The sequence below is a fragment of the Protopterus annectens genome, chromosome 14.part0 (genome assembly GCF_019279795.1).
Source record: "Protopterus annectens isolate FY-2018-M chromosome 14.part0, PAN1.0, whole genome shotgun sequence".
NCBI classification, from domain to species: Eukaryota; Metazoa; Chordata; order Ceratodontiformes; family Protopteridae; genus Protopterus; species Protopterus annectens.
In genome coordinates, this window is record NC_056748.1 from 379,161,171 (window position 1) to 379,182,893 (window position 21,723).

Sequence of the window (21,723 nt, forward strand, 5' to 3'; positions counted from 1 at the left end):
ATACATTTTTAGCCATAAATGTGTTTTTGAAAAAAAAATGCAAAATAACTGCAGCTTTCCCTTGCTACTTGTTTCACATATTTTTGTAAGTATTTTTATTTCATTTAATTTTTTTATTCTTCAGAACTGTGGTGGCAAACATCCCCATGTACAGACATCAACATGTAACACTCATTTTAATAAATAGACCGTAATGTTTTACACGCAATCTGTTTTAATTCCCTAGTATAGTTGTGGGTCAAGAAAAGAACATGACTGAAGGCTGGTGTGTGTTATTATATATATATATATGTGTGTGTGTGTGTGTGTGTATATATATATATATATATATATATGTACACATTTAAGGATCTGGGTACAGCAATGCTGGGTAATGTGAATAGTCTGGTGGAGTTGGTTGACTCTTTTTCAGATGTTCAAAGCTGAGCTTGCTTTTTTTTTTTGCCAACATACGAGATTTTGTATTCAATCTGTGGCTCAGAGGTTTTGGTTTTGACAGCATTGGATTGGCATAATGTTAAGATGTTCTTCGTGTTTCACTGTTGCAGTCATTACATTTGGGTAATCTGCTGGCAGGTTGCCCTCAGTCGGCCTGAATAACAAAGTCTTGGGTCCTGTGTTGGTTGCTGTCTACTCTTCCATGACGTCAGGTCATCAGGGGTATAAAACATGCAGCCAACGCCATTTTATTCAGTCTTTCTTGCCTCACAGTGCCAGAAGCAGTTCGCAAGTGCCGGTCGGCCGACTCCTGAAATTTTCGCATTCGAGTTTCAGAACCTAAGTCTTCAACTAAAGCTAAGTACCCCATTGGGAAAACTTTTTCTAGCTCCTTACCGATGTCAGTAAAAGTTAATAATTGCATTACTTGTGGGAAGCAAATACCTCATAAGGATTTTCATTTGTACTGTATTCCTTGCCTAGGCCCAGATCATAACGTGCCTTGCTGTCAGTTTTGTGCTAGATTTAACCAACACACTATTAAGCATCTGTATATTTTTGCTTCAAAATATTTTGGATCTAGATTTAATTACCCTGAAATGTCATCGAATAGCAATCCGACTACTGGAGTTCACAAAAAAATGTAAAGAAAAAGACAGAGACAGACCGTCGAGGTCCAAAACCGACAACAAAGCTTCTCCTAAGCCAGTCGCCGATTCACAGGTACTCAGTGAGGTGATTTCGCAGCCCCTGATACCCGCTACTTTTGAGTCGCAGTCCTCTACCGAGACCCATGTGGAGTCTGGTATGCCGCGAGATTCTCAGAGTATTGAACCCACAGATGTCTCTCCCTTGGATGGGTCCGGGGCCGCTGAGCAGGCACCGGCTTCTGAGGGTGTTTTCAGGCCTTACCATTTTTATATAAAACTGATGCCAGCTTCAAAAACAAGATCAAAACCAACTTCTAAGTCTAAAAAACAGATGCATGAGCCACATGCTCAAGCCCCTACGCCTAAAAAGCAGATGATCAAAATGACTGAGGACGTAATTACCTTGATCAGAGGTTCCCAACCCCCCCTGCTAAGAGGCCTAGGCAAGACACTGATTATGAATCTTCAAATCAGGTTTCTATTTCGTCTGATTCCTCTTCTGATCAGGAATTTTCTGTACCACCCTATGAGGATTCAGATGCAGAAGAATCCATCCCATCTGCATCTCCTCCTGAGGATTATTCTTTTGGAGAAACCTTGCATACTTTAAGGGAACATTTTCATTGAGAGAGTCAGGATTTCTCTGAATCAAAAAAGAGGCTTGGGGATTTCCTCCTTCTTCCTCAGCATAGGCCTTTGGCTATACCTCCTGTATTAGACATTGTTGATGTGTTTTCGGAATCAAGCATGGCTCCTGATTCCCTATCTCCGGCTCCTAGTAAGCCAGACCAATATTACAGGGTTCCTGACTCCCACAAATTTCTATTCAAAAATCCTGCTGCTGATCCTGAAACTGTCTCACAGGGTCCCAAAGGTGTAAAGGCCTCTACAGCCAAAAATCCTACCCCTCTGATAGAGATTCCAGGGCGCTGGATAGATGGGGAAAGAAGTTTTATACGTCTGTAACCTTGGCAATTAGGGCCTTAAACTGCCAGTTTCATATGCTTAAATATCAACAGCATGTTATGGGCTTATTGAAACAGAAAATTATGTTGATTTCTGATTGTGTGGAAAATAAAGAATTACAGGAATTATTGCATGCAGCAGAATTGGAAAGCATATTTTGCAATGTGGTTTTGATTCCTTGGAGGCCTCTTGCAGGGCCGCAGTTACTGGATCTGTGATTAGAAGGCATGCCTGGCTCAAGGAGCAAAATCTGCCTGATCATGTTAAAGCTAAATTGTTGGATGCCTCTTTACAGCATGATACTGCATTTGGTAATAAGACAGAAGAGGTTTTAAAGAAAATGGAAGACAAAGCTAAATCTACGCAAACTGTAAAAGATTTCTTACAAGTGCAGCCACCCACATTCAGTAGGCACTGGCCTACTAAAAATTGGTCCTTTCCTGTGTCCAACAGAGCCTTTCAAGGCAAATCCAGGTGCTTAAAAGGCTATAGATACCAATCACAGGGTTCTTACAAGTCAAAGCAATGGGGTGCCTCCACCTCAAAATCTGGAGGAAGCAAAGCACAACCCTACAGTAAGCAGTCTCAATGACTTCCCTCTACCATCACCAAGCACTTATTTTTTTGGCAGCCCCCTTGGGGGGAAAATTAGCACTTCATGCTCAAAATTGGCAGTTAATTACCCAGGACAAGTGGGTATTAAACATAGTATCCCAGGGGTACAGATTTCATTTCCATACTTTGCAAATTCCAAACGGTTGGCCAGATCTGCCACAAAATCAGTGGGCAGAGGCTCAGAAACAAGTTATGTCCCTCTTGGATATGGGGGCTATTCAACAAGTACCAGAACAGGAAAAAGGTTTTTATTTGACTGTTCCTGGCACCCAGAAAAGACCATGCCTGGTGTCCAATACTGGACTTATCGATTCTGAACACATTCCTGGACATTCCAAAATTCAAAATGCTGACTTTACAACAGCTACTGCCTATGCTGGACAAGAACGCTTGGTTAGTGACTCTAGACTTAAAAGAGGCATATCTGCATATCCCAATAAGGGAATCGTGCAGAAGATACCTCTGCTTCAAGGCAGGATTTATGCATTACCAATTCTCTGCACTGCCCTTTGGCTTATGTACTGCGCCCAAGGTCTTTACAAAGTGCCTGGCACCAGTAATTGCATTTTGCAGACAAAGAAGCATACAAATCTATCCTTACTTGGACTGTCTCATTCAAGCAGAAAGCAAGGACATTCTTCAACATCTGGCGTTTGTAAAAAGGCTTTCTAACATGCCTAGGGTACACAATAAACGAAAAGAAATCACAACTGGTACCCTCTCAAAAAATTACATTCCTGGGTGCAAGCTTGAATACAACTGCCCAGATGGCTTACCTTACACCAGACAAACAAAGGCAACTGACTATGTACTTCAAACAGATGGCAACAAAAACCCAGTTATCTGCAAGACAAATTCTGCAGGCTTTGGGGTCTTGGCATCCTGCGTTCTACTAATTCCATATGCAATACTGCATATGAGGAAACTTCAATGGTACCTAAAAAGTTTATGGAGTCACCATTGTCACAGTCTGGAAACAATGATTCCTCTCATTCCCTGCCTACAACAGGAGTTTCTTTGGTGGGCAAAGACATGTCACCAAAACAAGGGACTGTCATTCACTCTACCCCCTGCCACCCAAACCCTAACTACAGATGCATCAGACTATGCTTGGGGGGCCCACCTGGCGGGGAGATGCATTCAGGGCATATGGAGCCCAAACCAAATGTATCTGCATATCAACCAGAAAGAGATGCTAGCTGTTCAGAATGCCCTGACAGCCTTCAAGGACTTACTTCATCCAGGACAACTACTGATAAAGACGGACAACACCACGGTTATGTGGTACATAAACAAGCAGGGGGGTACACATTCCTACCCCCTTTGCAGACTAGCCATGGCATTGTAGAACACAGCCTTGACTTACCAAGTACATCTTCAAGCTCAATTCCTGCCAGGAAAACAAAATACTCTGGCAGACGATCTAAGCTTTAATCTTATGGACCTGCACAAGTGGAAACTGGATCCACAAGTCATCAGCATGGTAACACAGAAATGGGGGAGCCCAGACATAGATCTATTTGCCTCTCCCCAAAATTATAAGCTGGACAAATTCTGCACAAGGACTTACCACAGACAAGCATGGAAAGTGGATGCCCTCTCCTTCAGTTGGTTTTACCTATCAGTCTACGCCTTTCCCCCTCTGCCTCTTCTCTCCAAGGTCTTACTAAAGATCAGACAGGAAGAACCAAAAATGATCCTAATTGCTCCAGACTGGTCTCGCCAGCACTGGTACCCAATTCTAAGGAATATGTCTCAACTCCCTCCTTGGAACTCGCCTCAAATACCTCATCTACTGTCTCAGCAGAACAATCAAATTCTGCACACTCAGCTCCAAACTGTGAACCTTGCAGCATGGCTGATCATGTAATTATTCAAGCAACACCTCTCAGTAAATCTGTTATGGAAGGCCTAGTACTAGAAAATCTTATGCTGATAAATGGAAGAGATTCTGTGCTTGGAACCAAGCACAAGGAACGGACACAGCAAAACCAAATATCCCTCAGATTTTACAATACTTGACTGAGATGCTTGACAAGGGCCTATCCTTCTCTGCAATAAAAATCCATGCCTCTGCCATCTCGGCTCATTACAACACAGAGCCTCCCATCTTTTCTCATCCTCTGCTAAAACAGTATCTTAGAGGGGCCAAAAATGTAAGGCCTCCCAGAAGATCACCAACTCCTGCATGGGACCTCAATTTTGTGCTGGAAAAACTCACCTTGCCTCCTTTTGAACCACCAGCTACTGCGGATATAAAGTTTTTATCTTGGAAAACAGCTTTCCTTTTGGCAATCACTTCAGCAAGAAAGGTTTCAGAACTACAGGCTCTCATGGCTGTGGAGCCTTTTATTACATTTTACCTGGACAGGGTGTCCCTCAGGTCCAGTCCTTCCTTTATGCCTAAGGTGGTATCCAGTGTGGCTCTTAACCAAACTATCCACCTGCCAACATTTTACCCAAATCCGTAGAACAAGGGGGAGCGGATTCTGCATTCATTGGACGTACACAGACAACTAAGATTCTTCTTAAACAGGACCAAATCTCTAAGAAAGTCTGAGCAACTACTGGTGGCATTTGCTTCAGGATCAGAGGGGAAGGCTATATCAAAGCAGACTATTTCTAAGTGGATAAGCCACTGCATTCGTTTCTGCTACTTGCATCATGGAAAACCTGTACCCAAGGGAATCGGGTCACATTCCACCAGAGCTGCCTCTACCTCAGCAGCCTTTCTCAGAGGAGTTCCAACCAAAGACATTCTAGAAGCTGCTACTTGGAGGTCTGTTCATACCTTCAAAAGGCATTATCATTTGCCTCTCTTCTCTAAATCCAGGACAGGCTTTGCCACTGCAGTTCTGCAGGGCCTTATAGCCGCTTCTAATGCTATTTAGTTCCATCCTCCCATCCATAGCTTTGGGATTCTACCCAAGTGTAATGGCTGCAACAGTGAAACACTAAAGAACATAGTACAGTTGTGTACACTTAACATAAATGTAGATGTTCAAGTGTATTCACTTTTGCAGTCCGGGTTACCCACCCGCCATCCCCCTTTTCTATAACTTCTGTTTCCTTCACTATACTCTAAAGGCTTTGCGGCATATTTGCTTTTAGATGAAAGTAAAGTTTATGTTGCTAAAAGTGCATTTTCATATATTGCTGTTTATTTATATATATATATATATATATATATATATATATATATATATTTTTTTTTTTTTTGCTCCCTATTTGGGGGCACCTGGCATCTAGGGCAAGAAAAACTGAATAAAATGACGTCGGCTGCATGTTTTATACCCCTGACGACCTGACGTCATGGAAGAGGAGACGGCAACTGACACAGGAACCAAGACTTTGTTATTCAGGCCGACTGAGGGCAACCTGCCAGCAGATTATCCAAATGTAATGACTGCAACAGTGAATACACTCGAACATCTACATTTATGGTAAGTGTACACAACTGTACTTTCTTCACCTCTTTGACTTAAGGTGCATAGTTTGATTCTGATGTCAGGTTATTGGCTAGGCTTAAATGTCCTTTCAGGGCAGTAAGCTTAGTATTCACTTATGTCCTATGTTTATGAGAACATCTCAGATGTCCTAGGTTTGGCTAGTGGCCTTTGAGTAGGATGAGTTGTCCAGAGCAGAATAGGACTGATATCGAGTTTGATAGAATTCTGTAACAAGAGCACTGTTTAATGGAAGGCTTAGGACTGCATCTCCTGTGATAAGGACAACAAGGGAGTGTTAACCACGAAAGAAAGTATATCCATACTGACCAAGTAGTGGTTATTACAACACTCTGTCCAGCCATTATGGGACTAGATTAGTGTTTATTGTAACACTGCCTTCATCCAGCTGGGAATTGGATTATTGGTCATTTCACCACTCTGTACAGCCAGTGAGAGATTAGATTAATGTTTATTGCACAACTCTGTCCAACTATTGGAGGATTTGATTTATGGTCATCACAGCCCTCTGTCTAGTCATCAGAGGACTGGATTAGTGGCTCTTGCATCACTCTGTCCAAACACTGGGTGATTGTTAAGATCATCAGGAACTCTGTTCCACCTGGCTGAATGCCTTGGTGTCCCTCTGCCTAGGTCTTAAGTGTTAAAAAATCTCACACTTCTTGCCTTTTATAAAGACACATCTGACCCCCTTTTATGACAAAGAAATTTGTTTTACTTTGCTATTAAAATCTTTCATTTCTAGAATTTGTGTTTTTTTGTTTGATATATATTGAGGAATTTGACATATAATTTTATAGTCTTCTGCAAAATTTATGAGGAAGCTAATTCACACTTTTCTCCCAAAATAGTAATCAGTTGGGTTTGTTTAATGTTTTTTTACAGGATACAACTGTTTAAGTCAAGACTGTCATGTCAAAAATAGGTGTTGGTAGAATAAGGAGGGGTTAGGAAAAGCTGATGCATAGGTCTCGTGTAGTGAAGGTGAGTTCAGTGCTTGGAAGTGTAACATACAAAAGTAAGGATAAACCTAAGAAAATAATATTAGTTGGGGTATAACGTCAGACAACAAGAGCAAGTAATTTTGTACTCCCATCAGGGAGTTCTAGGATGTCAGACTTTTGTGAAGTGAGTCAGAAATGCAGTGAGATACATACTTATTAAGGTGTTATAAGCCGGAAGGAAATCACTGCACCGTCTGACAGAATATTGGTCACTGGTAACCTAGAACGTTGTCTTCTGAAAGCAGACACTGAAATTATAGACAGCATTCAAAGGACAAGAAAGATTGTGAGATGCATTCTAAAGGTTGTGAAGACTCACTTAATAACTTTCATATGTACCTTCTAAAGAAAGGGAGTTATATGTAGGATATGAATGATAGTCAATATAAAATGTTTTATAGTAAGGAAACACATTGAAGGAAGCAACGCTTAAAAACATATTTTAAGTGGCATTTGGGAGATTTTAAACAAACATTTCATGAGTAAAGCTTTCAGTATCTGGGATGAGTTTCACTACAAAGTAGAAAGAGTTTAAGCCATCTCTACTTTTGTACCTACATAAGATGATCACAAAGGTATGTACAGAGTGCAAAGGAAGCATATGGCTTCCCTGCAACAGTTTGAGAACAGTTGGAGAATCTGGGTTCTAAAGTACTGTGAGACATTCTATGTAGGCTTCAGTCATTCTTATCTACCAAATGTTGCATTTGGATATAAACTTGCTGTGGTGAGAGTATAATTTCCAAGTTATAGCAGTATGACTACCTCAGTTATGTCTTTCATTTACCTTCCTATATATCTCTCTGCGTTCCTGCTGTACAGCTAACTATCCCTATTAACCCCCAACTCTCAAGAATTGCCATATGTGGTGTATGTGCCTCAGTTGTATTTGCCTTACTACATCACTGCTACCTCCACCCAATGTACCTTCCTGTCCCATACTTAATAATGGTGTTAAACAATCTCTTGGTCCGTCTCACATACTCATCTCTCCATTCTCTCCCTTTTATTTCTAGCTTGTAAGCCCTGGTGTAAGAGACAGAAAAGAACACAAGCCGCAACATTTGCCCAGCACCAAGCATTGTCTTCTGTACTAAATGAACATTAAAGCCTCCTTTCATTGATGTATGTCTGTTATTTATTCATAAATCTGTAATCTATCTGATCTTGTAAGACAAAACCCGCACACCACTGGCTCCAACTTCCACTCTAACCCTTTCTGTCGTATATTTTGTCCCTACATAGCTTTTCTTTTATTCCCTTCTCTTAATATCTTTACCTTTTATTCTACTCTCCTAGCCTGTCTTATTATATACCCTATGAAGTAATTCACCCATCTACTGACCTTAAGCCTGTGCTCACTATATAATTCTTAAAAGCAGAAGACTTTCGTACCTTCCACTCCCTTTTCTACCTTGCACTCCCTTTCCTATAATTCTGCTTTCTCACCCACCTCTGATCACTTTCAATTGTTCAGCACAAGCGACTGCCTTCTTGGACACTGATTACAGCAGTGCACACTGTTTTTTGTCTCTCTTGCAGCCAGCTGTGATCTGATCCGGCTGGCTTCTTCGTTCACCCTCTCTACGCTTGGACTCTCTCCACTCTCCCTAACCTAACCCCATTCCCACCAACCCCCATTTCAGTTACATTTATTCTTACCCTAACTCCACCTTGTCTTACTCTTCAGCCAATCTCAATCAGTCTCCATTCAGTTTCCCAATTACATCTTACCATCTTTAACACCTCACCCGCACTAACTCCAATTAGCAAACCAATCTATACTTTCATATCACTCTACTACACCTTCACTATTATCCTACATACATACCCTGTGTACTAGCATCCTCTAACACCATTAGTTTATTTCACAGATATACTTAATCCCCTATGTACCATATCCCCCCACCTCTTACACACTTCTCCTCTCATTCTCTGTAAGCTTTTAACTCTTAACAAACTTAACAGCTATCCAGTCTGCTTATCAACCATTAAAGCCAACTTGTACTGCATCCACACAAACCCCACCATTAACTAGCTGCTGTAACATATACCTTAGCCTATATGCTCTAAATACATTTCTACTCACCAAAATAAAAATCCTACCCATGGAAAACAACACCCACAGCCCGACTCTGTTAAATTACCAAACCAACTCAAAAAGGAAACAACTAACCCATATTTTCCCAAGAAACCATTTTAAGTTACTCCAGTTTAGAGACATTCACCCAAACCCTGACCCCATCGCCTCCCCTACTAACTCCCCTAAGTCATATAAATCTCTAAATTTAACTAGGAAGGAAAACAACCAGCCAGTGAATCCACCAATAATTTATTTAAAAAGACTGAAGAAACGTATTGCTCTAACGTCTCAGCTTAACACACAAGCCTTCAAGGAGTAAAAACGAACCAGAAAAACTTGCCTCATATACTGTGTTCAATCAATCAAATCAAATATTTCCAATTTAACTCTTCATTGAGTCCATATGGATGCAAAGTGTTAAATTTCAGAATGTAAAGGGATTCCTTTGTCAAAAGCAGTTTTTTTTTAAAAAGCATTCATCAAACAGTGATACTTTAACTTTCTCTGATAAAGTACTCTGTAGTCCTTCTCTACTGCTGTTATGAAAAGATTTAAAATGAGTGGCTGTTGAACTTTCTTCTTTCTCATTATTGTCTCTTATGTGCTCAAGCATTCTAACCTTAAATGCCCTCTTAGTCTCTCCGATATAAAATAAGTCACAAGGGCATTTAAGTGCATATATAACTCCCTCAGTGTTACAAGTAAAAATGTAATGTATCAAATCGAATACGATTAATGTTAACAAAAGTATTTACTACATATTTACATGCTTTACATTTGTTACAACAAGATGTTCCTATCGGAAATATGTTTCGGTTAATCCTGGAATCAGGGGTACAAAACTTCCCCTTAACAATGACGTTTTGTATGTTTCTGCCCCTTCTATAAGAAATACCTAGTTTAGCATTTAATCAGGAAGAAACATTTTTCAAAGAGCACAAATAATTCCAAAAATATTTTACTTCTTCAATAACTTCAGAACTGAAACATCCAAATGTAATAACAAAATAAACAAGCTCAGAAGATTCTTTTCCATTAATCTTATACGGAACCAACATCTGTGAATTAGTATGTGGGTTTTTATAACAGAGCCAGAACATAATTTCTTCCAGCTTCTTTCCATCAAACTTTTATTATAACCCCTTTTCTCAAACAATATCCACAATTATTTTTAATTCCTTTCTTAAATCCCAGATATTATTACATATTCTGGATACCCTTAACATCTCACCATATGGCAGTGCTTCCAAGATATGAGTAGGATGGCAACTATCTCTGTGCACAAATTGTGTACCTTGATCAAATTTTCTATGAACAGTACTATGTAAAACAGTACCATTAATAATACTCAGTTGTGCATCCAGAAATGGAATACATGTCCCTACTAGCAAACCATCAAATTGTAAATCAAATCTATTATGATGTAGTGAATGAATAAATTGTTCAACCATTTCTTGACCACCCTGGGCAATAAAAATTAAATTGTCAATATATCGAAAATACCTAATCACATATTGACGAAAAAATTTAACTACCCTGATCATTCAAAGCATCAGAAATAAAAACTCAGAGTTTCACGCCTGAATAGCTCACAACAAACCTGATATAATATCAGCCACCGAAACAGTGTTAAAACCCTACATAAAAGACACCGCATTCCTTCCCCCAGGCTATGCCTGCCTGAGATCAGATCAACCCCGCAAAAGAGGTGGAGGTGTAGCAATACTCTACCCTAACACCTATACTGTTATCCCGTACTCTAAATCAAATCTACAATTCTCCACAGTTGAAATAATAATTTATTTCCTTAAAATAAACAACTGCAAAAATCTCTGCATCATAACCCTGTACATCCACCAGGCAGTAACATTCCTCTACTAGAAGAAATTCTTACCTGGATATCAAATAATATAGATAAAGAAGAATCATCCTGTGTGACATCAAGATTGATTGGCTTGATGTCTCTTACCACATCCCCCCTTCAACATTAACTTGTACAACTTTACCCAGTTAATTCGCAATATAACCAGACCTAATAGAAGCAATGACTATTGAACTGGATCCTAGTCTCAGATCCAAACCATGTCACCGTCACCAGCACACTACCCAGCAGCATTAACAATCACCTCCCTGCCTATATATTACGCAAAGGCACTCCAGCATCATGTAAAGACCATTGCAAGTTAACAAGAAACTTATCTCACTTTACCTCAACCACCTTTAATGAAACTTTATCCAACCTCACCTGGGAGGCCATACAAACCCTCCCCCTTGATGAGGCTGTTGAATCATTCAACTTAACATTTCTCAAGACCTTAAACAATCTAGCACCAATGTGACAAAAAGAGTAAAAACTAACCATGCCACTTGGCTCAGAAGCCCCACTAAGCAACTCATGACTGCTAGGGACAAAGCCTGGAAATGTTGGCAAGAAAATAAACCCCCCTGAGACCAACTATAAGTCAAACAACTCCACAGTCAATTTAAGCATCTAGTTATTAAAGACAAAAAAGCATACAACCTACATCTGCAAACTCACCATAGGCAAAACCCCAAACAATTCAGGAACTACATGACCTCCCTACTAAACACAGGCTCAAAAAATAATCCTTGTCCAAATCCAGAGAAAGCACCTACTGAATTAGCCACTGTCTTTAACACTTATTTCATCAATGCTTTATTCAGTCTTACTGCTAATTTCCCCCAAATCGGTTCTAATACTACCCCCAGATCTCCAAATCATTCCTGTCAAAACACCACTACACCCCCTCCACCTAGCTTTTCCTTTTCCCCCATACCTATCACTTTAATAAAAAAAACTACTACTTAAGCTCAAACCTTGTACTAGTGCCCTTGACAAACACCCCCCCAGTTCCTACAAATTGCAGCAAACTCCATTGCCTACTCTATCAGCATATTTCTCAACAGCTCTGTTAAGAATGATGAGTTCTATGTTCCTAACATCTGGAAGCAGACATATATTCTCCCCTTACATAAAGGTGAAAACATCACAGACATTACCAACTTCCAACCTATTGCTATTCTTTCACCAATTTCTAAGGTTTTGGAAAAATGCATCCACATTCAACTTCTCAACCATCTGATTCACTGCCAAATCCTATTCCCACTCGGCATGACTTCAGGCCAGGCCACAGTACCACAACTACCCTAATGTCCTTCATGGATACAATCAACTGGGCTGAGATGGTGGTAAAATTGTTTCCTAGCTATTTCTAGATCTCTCTAAGGTCTTCAATACTGTCTTTCACCCTCTTCTCCTCACTAAACTGTCTAACCTAGGCATCTTACCTCCCACTCTAACCTGGTTCACAGGCTACCTCACAGACAGACAGTCAACCAAATGGCAGCACTCACTCTCTGCATTCCTTTAATACAACCACAAGTGTTCCCCAAGGCTCCATACTAGGGCCCTTGCTTTTCAGCATCTTTATCAACAACTTTCATACCACCCGTTCTATAATCCAATACGCAGATGACTCGGCCATCATCTGCACTGCTAATTCCACTTCTGAACTACAACAAATTACACAAAGTGCATTCACAACCAATGAAACCTGGATGTCCAACAACCATCTTGCCTAAATCCCAGCAAAACTAAACTCGTGTTTTTCACCCCCCCAAAAAAACTACTTCTGTAAATAAAAATTAATTCTCCATACAGGCCAAGAATAAAACCACCATAGAGGTAGTCTGACATACAAAACTACTAAGCGTAATCATAGATGAATACCTTATGTTCGACCAGCACATACACGATAGTATTAAAAAAAAAAAAAAAAAAACGGCAAAAACTTGGTATGCTCTCTAGGTACAAATAATTCCTCAGACACTCCACAAAGAAAACCCTTGCTTCCACCTTTCTTCTACCCTCTGTCTTATATGGTGCGCCCCTCCTTACCAGCATTCAGTCCTCATTGAATTCAAAACTTAAGGTGTGCTACAATAAAATCGCTAAGTTCACAACCAATGCAAAATACTCTTCCCATCATTGCTCTTCTCTGCACCTACTAGACGTGCTCGAACTTCCACTCTTATCTTTCATACTTGCATTTAATCACAGCACACAAAATTATTTTCAAGCCAGCAGACTGCCCTACCCTTACCACCCTACTTACCCACTACTACCCAAACAGACATCTCAGATATGAAAACCAGGTACTGCTGACAGTATAAAAAACAAAGCTGTCTGCTGGCCAGATGCATTACTACTTCACTATTGCCAAACGGTGGAACACTCTCGTACCATCTATCAGGACCACTAGCAATCCAAGTAGCTTCAAAACCCCTGAAGCAACATCTTTCCTCATTAGGGTAATGTATATGCACCAGTACTACACCTCTCAAAACCTGACTCCCTCTTCCTCCACTCTTCTCATCATTAACTACTACTCTGTCTGTCACAACCTTCAACCTGCAATCTACTATTTTCAATATTTTGTTTCACTATAACTTCCTTAAGCCCTGTATTGTGGAATACCCACAGAACTAAATACTGAAGTTACAAGCATCAAATTTCTGACTGTATAAGCTGTTAATGTTCATGCTATGTCATTAGAACCTAAGCAACTAATAGGCTAATTTAGTTTAACTAAGACATATAGTACCTGTGTATAAAGTCCATATTTTGTACTTTGGCTAGGTTTTTCTTGTAGTTTTTACTACTTGGGTTTGTTTGTGTCACCTTGTTACTCATTGTTTCAGTTTGTTGGGATATTTTGCAGATACATCAACTGGGTATGACAACCCTGTGGTTCCAAAGGTTAGCCAAAACAGTCCACTTATGCTGTGCTGATGAGGTCATAAGAAGGCTGAAACGTGCATGTCCACAGCTAGTGGGGTTTGGCTTTATTGGCCTGAATTTATCAATAACAGACTTTAAAAGGAAAAAAAAAAGTCATGGGCATTCAGAACTACCATATAGCTGAAACACCTGATGTCCTTAAGGGTCATTTGCATATATCCCATGTTACCTCTACTACAAGAGGTTTTAAAGAATCACACAGTGGAAAATCTAGCTTGGCTAGGTTTTTCTTACAGTTTTTACTGATTGGTTTGTCTGTGTGACTTTGTTACTCATTGTTATATTTTGTACTTTTGGAATCTTACAGTGCACTATTAATTACTTGTAGAATCCATATGTTCCAAAGACTTGTGTTATTCTGCTGCTATTACTGTATTATAAATAGCTGTTCTTGTGGAGCTTTTCTCCCCGGGCTTCCACTGAAAATGGGCTCACCTTGGCTCAGTGGACCTTCCCCCGTAAAAACATTCAAATTAATAAATAAAATAATAATAAAAGTACTTGTGCACTCATGGTAGTTTGGCGGCATTTGCTTTTGTGTGTACTTGAGATCCCAAATACCTGCTCCTCTGCAAGGAGTAGTCCTCAGTCCTACACACACACACACACACACACAATGCCAAGGTGCTGATGTCTTATTTTGCCTGATAAGACTGGATTTCATATCCAAATGGATGAAATAATTATGAGATTTATATGTATCTGTTGGATATGAAATGCTTATATTTGGAAGCTTGTATTTGCAGTACTGGTTCAGTATCCTCTTTGGAAAAGACACCATTTTATTTTCACTGATCTTTTTCTCTGTTTTGAGGAGAAGCAAAAGAATGCAAAAATGTCAGTACTTGGTCACCATGACAACATGTTTTGTCACATGTGAATGAGTGCATGGGCCAGCATATAAACATACACATTTATGTGCAGTTGCAATGAAAGATGTCTTTGGCATGCACACAATATCCCTGGCGGTCTGCCATGTAAGAGCTCGAGTTGTTACTGAACATTTCAACTTTCCCTTCCTCTCATACTGTTCTAATGACTGGAGTCTATTTCTGAAGCCAGGTTGCCAGTGAGTGTTGTATTAATGGGCTGACCCATTTCAGCAACGTTTACAGGAGTATATACCTAATGAAAGCTTAGCATTTTGTGTCCACTGATGTTACTTTTGAACTTTTCATATTCATCCAAAGTCCAGAATGATAGCAAGATTGCAGATTATCCCAAACATTCAAGACACTGGCTAGCATAAAATGATTGAAGAGTCACTTTATAAAGATGTTTAAGATGATAAAATTTGGAACAATTTTGTCATAGAAGGCAGATTTCACATAGTTGAAGTAACAATTTTGAGTTTTTTCCTCTTTTTAAGAATGCGAATTGTACTGTGATAGCAAACAACACATGCCTACAAAGACATATATATAAACAGATTCCTTACTGTTTACGTGTTGTAAACTTGTAACAAGATACGAGTATTTCAGAAGCATCTAAAGTTTTCATTTCCACAAACTTTTAAGTAATTTTAGTTTCTGAACCCCAACAATATATGTTTTTGGGACACTTAATGTACCAGAGTTTGCTGGGTATAATTATATATCTTAATAAAATGCTGAAGTTTAGTCCTCTGTTTTTGTATAAAGTACTTTGTTAGCACGGGCGTTCCTTTGTTGAAAGTTGTGCTTTAGGCCCGGCAAGCCAGCACGTAAAACTCTACTGCCAATCATTAGCGGACCGGAGTTCCGCTGTGGTGACCCCTAACCGGGAAAAGCCGAAAGACACAAACAAACTTTGTTAGTGAAGGGAGTACCTTGCATTCATTCAAGGTTCACCATCTGATATATTCTCTCCTGATATTAAATTTGACCTTGTTGGAGAAAAATAACATTTCAAGAGGTGGATGATGGAAAACCACCTTAAATCTCAGTGTTGTCATAAGTAATCATGGCAGCACCTTATATTTCTTGGTTATCATTGTAGTGGTACCATGGCATCCACTTTTTCAATTTTTTGTCTTCTAGCTTCTGTAATTGTATCCTCTTTATTAACAGCCAACTAAGTTACTGCACTCCTTAAATTATCTAATCATAGGATGTTCTTAGTTTTCCAGTTCTTAGTCACTAACTTTTTGCACAATAAAAGGATTTATTAAGTCAATTACAGGTATTAGTTCAACATCTTAGTTCCTTCAGCAATCACAGGACATTCAGTTAATTTTACTGGACTTTATTTTTCTAAAACTGTGCATAATAACTGAAAGTCTTCTTTCTGGAAGTCTTCCATAAAGTGGACAAGTCCAGTAGACACATAACCAGTTACATCTACTCCCTGACTTGCATCTCCAGCACTCACCACTAACACTGGAAAAAATTCTTGTAAATGTAGCTGGGATGTAAAAGTACCTGTGGATACATTTCCATGCAAGCATAAGGAATTGACATAATTTCATGGCATATATTTGCAAGAAAGCGACATTTATTTATTTATTTTTTTATTTTTTTATTTTACATTTGTTGACCAGGCTAGTCTAACTGAATATATGTCCATTTTCAGTAGAGACCTGAGGAGATAAGACATGTTTTTAATCCATATTGAAACACCAATGGTCCTCTTCAAGTTGATAAGTGCTTTATTAGATTAACTTATTAAACCTGTCTCTACATTTCAGGGTTCTCTATAATCAATTATCCACTTATTTTAAGCAACTTGGGCATAATAAGATTTTCTCCCCACTGTTTCTTGTATTTAATAGATTCTGCTGTTAGAGCTTGCACTGTTAGTCCATCTTTATCTTATCATGGACCTCATAAATAAAGATATTGGGGACCTACAGACACTGGATCCTACCCAGTTCGGCTTTGTTAAGGGCAGATCTTGCCTCTTAAACTTGGTTGATTTCTTTGAAACAGTCACCAAGGCCATTGACAAGGGGAAGGTGGTCCACACAGCCTACCTGGACCTCGCAAAAGCCTTCGATACAATACCCCACTCGGGCATTATAGATAAGCTCACCAGCTTAAATATAAACCCCTATGTCACTAGATGGGTTGCAAACTGGCTCAAGGACAGAACCCACATGGTTAGAATTGCTGGAGCCATGTCAGACTGCAAACCAGTTACAAGTGGCATCCCACAAGGCTCAGTCCTGGGACCTCTCTTGTTCGGTATATATTTCTCGGAGGTACAGGCCAACACGGAAGGACTGTGGCTGACCAAGTTCGCAGATGACTGCAAACTGGGCGCCATAATCGACTCTCCAGCCGACACAAGCATTCTCCAAAAGGGCCTCATAGAAACAGACAACTGGTGCCAGAGCCATGGCCTCAAGCTAAACGCCAAAAAGTGTATAGTCATCCCCTTTGGCAAAAACAAAGTACCCACATAGGTGGTAATCCATTAAGTACAGAAGAAGTAATTAGGGACCTGGGGACCCAAGTTGATAGCAATCTCTCATTTGACAACCACGTGGCCAAAGTGGTTAGAAAAACATTTTATATAGCCCACCTAATCATGAAGGGATTCACATCTAGATCAGGGGTGGTCATCGTGCCTCTTTACTTATCCCTCATCAGGCCCATAATTGAGTACAATGCCCCTTTTGGGATGTACCTTACCAGACACCTGCAGCAACTGGAAAGACCCCAAAAGTACCTCACCAAGAAGATCAAAGGGCTCAAACAGATGCCATATGCTGCCCGGTTAAAGAATCTCCATCTCTTCTCAATGGCATACCGCCTGCTCAGAGGCGATCTGTGCCTGACGTATAAAGCCATGTCCAACCCGGAATTAATGGACATGCTGCACCTCAAAAAATCCAAATCCCATCGAGCTACACGCTCGAGAGACTTGAACCTCAGCACTGAAATAAATAGGACATGCTGGAGGGACAGATTCATAACCAAGAGGCTCCCTTCACTCTGGAATAAAATCCCAGTCCAGGTTAGGCAGAGTGCCTCATTGACTCTCTTCAAGAGGAATCTTGATGAGTGGATGGGAGATCGTAGGTTTACCCCGGGTATCACTTCTGTGTCACTGTTAGACAGAGGCACAGTATACCAACCTCGAAAAAGGGCATAGCAAAATTAATTTAAAATGGGTGGTGAAAGCCAAACACACTCTGGCTAGGCTTATAAATGCCCTTGGGCAGATAGCCTAGTATGAACCTATGAACCTATAACAAGTGAATGTCCTTCTGAATCAACAAGTTCTCATTCCATAAATGCCAATATTTCAGTGATGCCTCCCTTCTATTTCATTGCTAAAACAGGACCCCCTGCTGTATATTCGCCTTCATCTTAGTGGTAATTACTTCCGCAGTCCAGAGTTTATAATTCATATTCTTAAAACATTTTTTTTTTAATTTGAGAGCATAAATTCTTCAAAGGAAAAACTTTCAAACTGAGGTTTCTTTAGTTTCATAGATATGTACTGGGCTAATGACCACTGGGACCTTCTTAAGCCTAGCCGTGCATCCCAAAAGATTCAGAACCAAACACTGTACGTTTGGCATCTAAAACTACCACTTTGCCACATCTCCTATTGGGCCTTCCACCAAGTAAAAGGATCTAAATCACTTGATTTGCTTTACCGCTCCTGATAATATCTGTTTGCAGGATGATTCAAATTGTTTTGGTAAACACAAGTGATATAGCTTTAGTTGAATTGCTTGATAGTAAGTACTCAAATTCTGGTGCTTGCAAGCCCCCATATACTCTGGTAACTTTATTCTTCCCCAGCTGACCTGTGGGTGCACATTGGTACAAATAATATATACATCTCTTTTATTTAGTTGTGCCATAAAGTTATTAGATGGGGATTCAACAATTTCCACACTTTATACAAGAGTTGAGGCAGAATACTCATTTCTGATCTAATCTTGGATTTAGAAGTGTCCAGTTATCTCAAAACCTGGTTACCTTTTCATTTAATTTCTAATGATAAAATTTTACTTGAAGCCTAAAACACATTAGATGCCCAACCCTCAGATGTTTTAATTTATTAGAATTCCACAAAAAGCCATACTTATCAAGCACTTCAATACTTAAATTACAGTACATTTTTTTTGATCAGTTCTGTCTTCAAAGAATTAGTTCTTACATCCAGAAGATTTATTTGATTTTGTCAGTGTTTCAAATAAGTGTTTAAAGATCCTGCCTGTGTGTCCTGCAGAGCTCTACAGCAGCAGGGAGAAAAAAGGGAGACTTTGATTGGATTAAGTACCTCTGTTTTGCTTTTTATTGCTTATTTTTGTTAGCCGCACTATTCCGAGTGTTTATTAACTTTGCAACTTATTTGAACTTTTTTTTAACTCTGATCCTGTTTGCACTCTGATCGGTTTTAAGCATTTTTCAACTGTTTAACTATTGAGGGCTACACATTCAAGTGCAATAGCCATTTTTCTGCTTTAAAAGTGTTTGTTTTACTGCATCTGTTTTAATTTTTGAAAAAAAACAACCCCCCCCCCCAAAAAAAAAATCCTATCTCTCTACTCGTTTCCCACCTTTCTATAACCAGTAGAGTAAGTTTTTCAGATTTTGCTGAATTCTCTGCTGTTTTGTAGTTTCTGTGTTGCCCAGACCTTACTAAGATAGAAGGAAGCTTCTTTGTTCATCAGTGAGAGTGGTGAGCTTTGAGCAGCCTATCTGTCGCTGGAGGAGTGGTTTCAGCTCAGAATTTGTAGTTTTATTGGCCATTTTGGGCTATTTCTATCCCTTTCATATTTCTGTTTAAAAACCCGTGTTTGCGAGGTTTTGCACATCATGCAGCGCTGTTTAACTAGTGTTAAACTATTCCCGGTGCCAAAAAGTCTGCTCTATTAATTTTCTCTTAGAACTAGCCAGTTTTCCAGTTTTAGCACTCAAAACTGTTTCCTTGTGCTCAGCACTTGTTCAAAACTCGTTGCAAGCACTAAATAATCTACAGATTACTGCAGCACTCAACTTTCCTCACTTGTTAGGAGGAAAACAGTTTTAGTACTTAAATTAATAAGCACCTATCCAGGCATGTCTAAGGGTCAGCTCCCAGTGTTTTCCCCTGTCCACCCGATGAATCTGGGCATCTTGGAGCAATGTAGCATTTGCCTCATGTACACTGACAACCCTCTCCTCCTACCACCCAACACTACAACCTGTGAGAGATGCACTTATATAGCCAAACTGGAAGCCAAGCTCTCTCCAGCCAAGACTGTACTAGACGGTCAAGAGGAGAAGATAAATACCTGCACCACACCACACTCAACACATAGTACATCAAAACCTACACCACCTAAACCCACACATAGTAACACAAAACACACACCTACATTCGCGGAGACTCTCAATAAAAATCTGCCCAAACAGAGACTTGCAAAGCTGAAACGCAAGCAAGCACCACCCCCCAACACTACCCAAATGACACATAACCCACAAAATCAGTGTGCCACTCAACTTCAGCCCATAAGGCAAAACAACATACCCAACACACTAGTCATAGGTGACTCTATAGTCAGACACACTGATGTTCCACTCACCAGGCTAAACAAGGAGAAAGTTAGTGAATGACCTGAGACGTACCTGCCTGGACTACATGAAAAGAGACATGGAGGAGCTCTCGGATCATGTAGCCCAGGCAGTTATGACCCTAGCCCTGAGTAGCATCCTGCCATCGCCCAGAATGATACCACAATACAAGGACAAAATGATTGACTTCAACAATTGTCATTCTAAGGGGATCCAGTGTCTGTCTGCCTGGGATGGCATGATCAACAGACCATGGTGCTTTGCCAGAGATGGCCTGCACCTGTCACCCCTGGGATTCCGGATACTGGCTAAGGCTCTTGCCACCCCTATAGTGCCTTTTTTAGGCAAGGTTCAAATGACAAAACTCACCACCGTAGCAGGCATAAGCAAGCAAAATCTGAGGGTAATGTTACTCAATGCTAGAAGTCTAAACCTCAAAATGCACTCACTTGAGGCACTCCTTAAAATGGAGATCATCAACATCTGCGGAGTGATGGAGACTTGGTTAAAGGCTCCAGAGAGCACCCCTGCATTACCAGGCTATAACTCATACCACACTTTTTGGCCACTTAACCTGGACCGAAACACTAAAGGAGGAAGCGTGTCCATATTCATTAAGGAAATCCACACCTCTAGGCTAGATGCTCAACATAATGCATCCAAAATTATCCAAGTGCAATTAACACTGGGCAAAACTGCAATCCAGGTTGTACCTTGTTACAGATCCCCCACCATGCCCACTCCACGTTTTCTTGTTATTAAGGTACAGCCCAATACCCTAATAATGGGCGATTTCAACAACCCCACCATCAACTGGGAAAACTACTCCTGTACTAACTCATCTGCTCAACGCTTTCTGGAATTCATAAATTCCAACACCCTGGATCAGCTTGTCTGTACCCCTACCAGGGACAGCAATATCCTGGACCTGGTCATTACCAATATGGGCAACCGATGTTCTATGCCAGAGGTCAACTCCTCGCTGGTCAGATCCGAACACAAGCTAATCACCCTAGACATCAATATCCCGCTCCCATCCCCCCCCCATTAAGGAAACCACCATAAAAAACCTCCAAAACCAACTTTATACTTCTTAAGACAGAAGTGGCAAGCTTCACGACACACATACAGATGGAAAATAGAGGTAAGACTGCTGAATCCTATACAAATGCACTGTAGAAGCA

General features: G+C 40.2%; 1 protein-coding gene across 1 annotated transcript in view; it reads left to right on the top strand.

The window, feature by feature from the left end:
- The window catches only part of SH3PXD2A (SH3 and PX domains 2A), a 593,326-nt gene that overhangs the window by 281,980 nt on the left and 289,623 nt on the right, over positions 1 to 21,723 (top strand). The gene's annotated exons all lie outside the window — the stretch shown is intronic.